The sequence below is a fragment of the Lissotriton helveticus genome, chromosome 8 (assembly GCF_964261635.1).
Source record: "Lissotriton helveticus chromosome 8, aLisHel1.1, whole genome shotgun sequence".
Classification (NCBI taxonomy): domain Eukaryota; kingdom Metazoa; phylum Chordata; class Amphibia; order Caudata; family Salamandridae; genus Lissotriton; species Lissotriton helveticus.
Genome location: NC_136069.1, coordinates 1,658,006,135 through 1,658,013,343, shown reverse-complemented (window position 1 = coordinate 1,658,013,343; position 7,209 = coordinate 1,658,006,135).

The following is a 7,209-nucleotide window of genomic DNA, read 5'->3' as shown; positions in this document are numbered from 1 at the left end:
ATCTTAGGCACTTCCCCTTCCACCTGGGACGACTCTTGGTGGCCAGCGACCCTAGGAAAAGCACCCATCCCAACGGACCACGCACGAAACCTGGGCGTCATCCTGGACTCCTCACTCTCGATGACCAGACAAGTCAACACCGTTTCATCTTCTTGCTTCAACATTCTTCGCATGCTCAAAAAAACATTTCGCTGGATCCCCACCGAAACTAGAAAAACGGTCACCCACGCACTGGTTACTAGCCGCCTGGACTACGGAAACACCCTGTACGCCGGCACTACCGCAAAACTTCAGAAAAAACTCCAACGCATCCAAAAACGCTTCAGCCAGACTCATACTAGACATCCCGCGTAAAGACCACATTTCCGGTCACCTGAAAGACCTCCACTGGCTCCCTGTCAATAAGAGGATAACGTTCCGCCTCCTCACCCACGCACACAAAGCACTCTACGGACTTGGATCCGAATGCCTCAACACGTGACTATCCTTCTACACCCCCTTCCACCAGTTACGTTCTTCCAACCAAGCCCTCGCTGCTGTTCCACGCATCAACAAAACCACCATGGGAGGAAGATCCTTCTCCTACTTAGCGGCTAAAACCTGGAACTCCCTTCCCATTCACCTCCGCCTCACTCAAAACCACCTAGCCTTCAGAAAGCAGCTTAAAACCTGGATATTCGACAAGTAATTCCCCACCCTTCCTCAAGCGCCTTGAGACCCTCTGGGTATGTAGTGCGCTATACAAATGAAATGACTTGACTTGACTTGACTGCAGATAAACTATGCCAGTAATTTCCATCTCCAGGTGGAAATTCTACAGGTCCTGATCCTGTCAGGCTGGTGTTTACAATTTCAGAGGACAATAGACCTCATTTATATTTTGTCAGATGGGATACTCCATCACAAACGTGCCCCATATTCCTTCCGGCTTATTACATGTGTATTATACCTATGATAGTTGTTATCTTGGGCTGATATCTGTCACGTTTTGAAGGAGTATCCCAGGCTCCAAGCTCTAAATAAGGCTCAAAGTTCATGTGCCTGAGAGAAACTAAGGGGAGTTAACATTTATATGAAATTGGCTTTAAGTCTGTGTGAGCTCTAGCTCCCGGCCAGGCATCAGCACCAGGTTGGTGTTCATCTCTTGCTGAATGTCCTCGGTCAGACCTGTTCACAGGCGTTCCTAAAATAGACACCCATAAGAGATGCCGGTGTTACAGACCGACAATTTCACAATATTACATAATATATCTCAGGATCTGCATCACACCTCAAATTATGGCTGAGGCAAGCTTCTGAGAAGTATCTGGCACACCAATAAAACACAGCCAATTATTCAGAAGAATCAAAAATATTCCAATTAAAATAGTCTTGTGGTTGCTAACTCTATATATAGGGTGGTTGCAAAGATAGGCGTATTTACATGCTAGGTTCAAATCAAAAGACTTTATTTTCAAGCAATAGATTCTTACATAAATATTGCACATTACCCAATTTATTAATATAAATAATCACCAGTGTCATAAAGTCAGTAGCACACAGCACACATTTGAATCAATTCAACCAACACATTACTTCAGCTAATAGCAATATAAGCATTACAAATTCCCCAACAGTAAAGCTCAATAGAAGGTCAACAGCCCAAAATACCACATATATTAGGAACACATTAAAAAGAAAGAAAGCCAAATTAACCAGAAGCATGCAATTAATTTTGCTCAAGTAAAACACTACACAGTACAACATGCATAGCTGCTTATCACAATCACATGGGCCTCTCTTAATTAACCTTATTGACCGGGTATAATTTCCCAGGTTACATTTTGCTAACACCGGGTGATGCAAAGATCCCATATCTTTGGCCATTTTCACTCTGGTGTCCAGAAAACCCAGAAACATCAAGGACTAGTGGCTGCATGCGATTATTAGCTCTTTGGAGGAAAAAACTAGAAGTTTCTAAATGGGGGCTCCATCTTTGCCCCTCCATGCAGATGGGAGGACTCTGTCACAGTCCCCCTCCACCCCGCCTTGACTGTATAATGTCCTATACAAGAGCTATAGGAGATTAGTCTGGGTCTAGGCTACAGCTTGCAGGGAGGCTGGTTTGCAGATAGATGAGAGACCTCTGGAGCACGCCTTTTTAAATAAAGATCTTTTGATTTGATTTGATTTGAATTGAATTGTTACTTGTTAAGCACACGAATGCCGAGGCATCTTGGCACTGACTGTGACACATGGATAACTGAGGCAATCTGACTCTGGATGTTTAGGCTTTAGAAAACAGCCATGTTTTTAGCTCTTTCCTAAACATCATCCGATTCGGTTGAAGTCGTAAGGTGGATGGCATCTGGTTCCAGAGTTTTGCTTCACAGAATGACAATGTGGGCCCCCCCCATCTTGCCATGTGTATTTTTGGAACACAAACAAGGCCCTTCGTAGAGGATCTGAGAGTTCTAGGTGGAGAGTACATAGTGAACAGTTTCCGTACCTCCCCATATATTCCTCCATAGAGGGCCTTATGCACTACAGACAGAGAAACTTAAAATTAGCTCTTTGATGAATTTGGTACTCCAACACCATTAGGAGGACTCGCGAGCTAGATGCAAACATCATTATTGTTCCCTCAGAGAACCACATCGAGATAACAGTGGTCATTGCACCTACTCCTCCTACCGCCGAGAGGAAGCTATCAAGAGACATATTTTCTCTTTTTCAGCTTAAAGCATAAAATGACGTCCAAGACGCTGGTGGATTGTGGGGAGTTATCTACAAACTATTTGGAATTATATTTGGTTTCAGAGGAATAGAGTTAAAAGATGTCATGGAAGTCACAATAAGTTCCGAGTGTGGTAGAAGAACTAAAACAGCGAATTATGAATTTGACATATCCACAGACTGTGTTATCTAAGAGTACCACAGCTTCAGAAATTAATCATAGGATATCAGAGGGTATTTCATCACTACTCGGGGAAATTGTAGTGTAATTAGATCCCTAAGCAATATCAGATCGATACAGCAAATCATAGAGGTTAAAGGACGTTTGGATAAAATAGAGGATCGAATCACTCAGTTATGCAACAACATGGAGAAGGAACAGCGTGGGTCAGATTGTGAAGATAAACTGCATATAACCCTAGAGTGAATGGAACAATTTGAGAGGGAGCTTGTACTATTGTATGAAAAACAAGAGCACATGGAAAATCATTCAACACGCTCCAATTTGAGAATCAAGGGAATTCCCGAGCGAAAGGAGGATATTGTTGGTTAAATATTTTTTATTGCGGCATTAATAACGAACAAACACTCTCGGAATATAGCCAAGATTTAATACTCTGTTTCAGCTCCGAATACTGCGGGGCTCCTGTTATTCTAGAACGATCTGACAAAAAAGGGGAGGACCCTATCCAGCCCGTGCAAGTGGGATGTGGCTAGGAAGGCAAATTCTTTCATGTCCTGTGGGCCTGCCAGCGGTCAAGACATTCTGGGCGAAATGTACAGAGTACATGAAACACACGAGGGGACAGGCTTGAATAATGAGGTAAAACAATACATCTTAAATGTGTGGGAGACACTGAGGACCCAAGATACCAGAAAAGATGGACAGTCATGGGCCTGAGTGTAGCAAAAAGAAATGTCACCAGATCATGGGGATCGGGGTCATACCGGATGTCGAACCTGGAAAAAAGATATGAATTGGTGCATGCTCACTGAAAAAAAGATATATAAAAGTATGGGCTGCCCCCAGAAAAGGGAGAAAATCTAGCAGAGATGGGGCACCCTTCGAAATAAAGGCATGGTTGATGGAGAGCCAAGACAGGATAAGTGGGATGAATAAGAATGTTTAGCAACTTTACACATGATGTATGAGACAGTGAAAGGTTGTATTCATTGTTATATTGTCTTTAATAAAAAGATGTTTAAAAAAAAGACTTGATAATCGGTGCTTCTAGGGCAGGGGTGCCCAAACCAGTCCTGGCGGGCCGTATCCATGCCAGATTTTTGGGATATCCCCATCTGGGGATCACGGTTCGATCCCCGGCACCGGCGGCAGATTAGCCCAGCACCAGGTGACTCTGGGAAATAGCTGGCGCCGCGGCTAGGGCGGCTGACTCCGGAATCTGGAGATTTTTTTATTTAAGGTTTTTGTAGAGCGCGTAGTAACCCTCGAGCATCCCAGAGATCAGGGTTCGATCCCCGGCACCGGCCGCAGATTAGCCCAGCACCACGTGACTCTGGGAAATAGCTGGCGCCGCGGCTAGGGAGGCTGACTCCGGAATCTGGAGATCACGGTTCGATCCCCGGCACCGGCCGCAGATTAGCCCAGCACCAGGTGACTCTGGGAAATAGCTGGCGCCGCGGCTAGGGCGGCTGACTCCGGAATCTGGAGATTTTTTTATTTGAGGTTTTTGTAGAGCGCGTAGTAACCCTCGAGCATCCCAGAGATCAGGGTTCGATCCCCGGCACCGGCCGCAGATTAGCCCAGCACCACGTGACTCTGGGAAATAGCTGGCGCCGCGGCTAGGGCGGCTGACTCCGGAATCTGGGGATCACGGTTCGATCCCCGGCACCGGCGGCAGATTAGCCCAGCACCATGTGACTCTGGGCAATAGCTTGCTTAATCTTCCCAACGGCCCCTAGCGCCTAGAGACCCTTACGGGTGATTGTGCGCCTTACAAATGTGGATTATTATTATTATAATTATTTGGGCCGATTCCGATCCGGTTCGTAAAAGCACATCTGCCCGAATCTGTCGGACAACCACGTACGCCCGGGAGAGGACTGCCCGGGACCCGTGGAGCCCGTCCTGGTCACTCTGACCTGCCGTCTGCCCGGGGAAGGGAGCCCCGGACGCCCGGGGGGAGGACTGCCCGGGACCCATGGAGCCCGTCCTGGGCACTCTGACCTGCCGTCTGCCCGGGGAAGGGAGCCCCGGACGCCCGGGGGGAGGACTGCCCGGGACCCATGGAGCCCGTCCTGGGCACTCTGACCTGCCGACGGCCCGGGGAAGGGAGCCCCGGACGCCCGGGGGAGGACTGCCCGGGACCCGTGGAACTCGTCCTGGGCACTCTGACATGCCGCTGACCCGGGGAAGGGAACCCCGGACGCCCGGGAGCCGTGGAGCCCGTCCTGGGCACTCTGACAAGCCGTCGGACCGGGGAAGGGAGCCCCGGATGCCCGGGACCCGTGGAGCCTGTCCTGGGAACTCCGGCATGCCGTTGGCCCAGGGAAGGGAGTCCCAGATACCCGGGACCCGTGGAGCCCGTCATGGGCACTCTGACAAGCCGGTGTCCCGGGGAAGGGAGCCCCGGACGCCCGGGACTTGTGGAGCCCGTCCTGGGCACTCTGGCATGCCGTTGGCCTGGGGAAGGGAGCCCCGGACGCCCGGTGGGGGGAGGACTGCCAGGGACCCGTGGAGCCCGTCCTGGGCACTTTGACCTGCCGTTGGCCTGGAGATGGAAGCCCCGGATGCCTGGGGGAGGACTGCCCGGGACCCATGGAGCCCGTCCCGGGTACTTTGCCATGCTGTTGGCCTCCTGGAGATGGGTGCCCCGGACGCCCGGGGGAGGACTGCCCGGGACGTATGGAGCCCGTCCCGGGCACTTTTCCATGCCGTCGGCAGGGATGGAGCCCCGGACGCCCGGGGGACGACTGCCCAAGAGCCATGGAGCCCGTCCTGGGCAATTTGACAAGCCGTTGGCCTGGAGGAAGGAAGCCCCGGGTGGCCTAGGGAGGTGTTACCCAGGCATAGCCCATCTGGTCCCCCTAGCAGAGAACCACCAACCTTGGAGGGGTGTCCGGGCGTACCCTGTCCCTAGTAATCCGGAGGGAAATTACCTGACTTTCTTGCAATCTGTGCACACGAGGTGACAGAGGGGACCCAAGGCGCGAAAGTACCCGACCTCCTGGAGCCCTCGCTGGGATCCGGGAGGCGAATGGCACCTCATCATGACTTCCAGGGCGACCAGATGGCCGAGGCGAGAGGGGCGACCAGATGGCCGGGACCAAAATGACACCAATCTGCCTGCCCCGGAGCTGCAGGGCTCTGGGGCTGCAGGGTTCTGGGGCTGCAGGGTTCCGGGGGCTGCAAAGCTGCAGGTCTCTGGGGCTGCAGGGCTCCGGGGCTTCAGGCCTCCCCGGGCCCTGATGGACCCTCCGTCCCGGGCGCCTCCGACCCCCGGCCGGCTTGCAGGACGGAGGGGGGATTCCCGCACCACTGGGCCCTGCCGGACGGGGCTCAAGCCCCGGGCCCGGTCCCCGGCCCCAGTCCCGGCTTTCCGAACCCTAGGCCGGGCCGGGGAGAGCCTCCCCTGGGCCCCCGGTGGACCCTCCGTCCCGGGCGCCCCGGACCCCCGGCCGGATTGCTGGACGGAGGGGTACCAGCACCCTCGGGGCCTGGCCAGATGGAGTTCAAGCCCCGGGTCCGGTCCCACCTTCCGAACCCTACCCAGGCTGGGGAGAGCCTCCCCGGGAACCGGTGGAGCCCCGTCCCCAGCGCCCGGACCCACTGGTGGCCTGCGGGACAGGGGGCTCCAGCACCCTCGGGGCCTGGCCAGATGGAGTTCAAGCCCCGGGTCCGGTCCCACCTTCCGAACCCTAGCCAGGCTGGGGAGAGCCTCCCCGGGCCCCGGTGGAGCCCCGTCCCCAGCGCCCGGACCCACTGGTGGCCTGCGGGACAGGGGGCTCCAGCACCCTCGGGGCCTGGCCAGATGGAGTTCAAGCCACGGGTCAGGTCCCAACCTTCCGAACCCTAGCCAGGCTGGGGAGAGCCTCCCCGGGCCCCGGTGGAGCCCCGTCTCCAGCGCCCGCACCCACTGGTGGCCTGCGGGACAGGGGGCTCCAGCACCCTCGGGGCCTGGCCAGATGGAGTTCAAGCCCCGGGTCCGGTCCCACCTTCTGAACCCTAGCCAGGCTGGGGAGAGCCTCCCCGGGCCCCGGTGGAACCTCCGTCCCGGGCGCCCCGGACCCCCGGCCGGATTGCAGGACGGAGGGGTACCAGCACCCTCGGGGCCTGGCCAGATGGAGTTCAAGCCCCGGGTCCGGTCCCACCTTCCGAACCCTAGCCAGGCTGGGGAGAGCCTCCCCGGGCCCCAGTGGAGCCCCGTCCCCAGCACCCGGACCCTCTGGTGGCCTGCGCGACAGGGGGCTCGCGCACCCCGTGGCTGGCCGGACGGAGCTCAAGTCCCGGGCCCGGTCCCACCTTCCGAACCC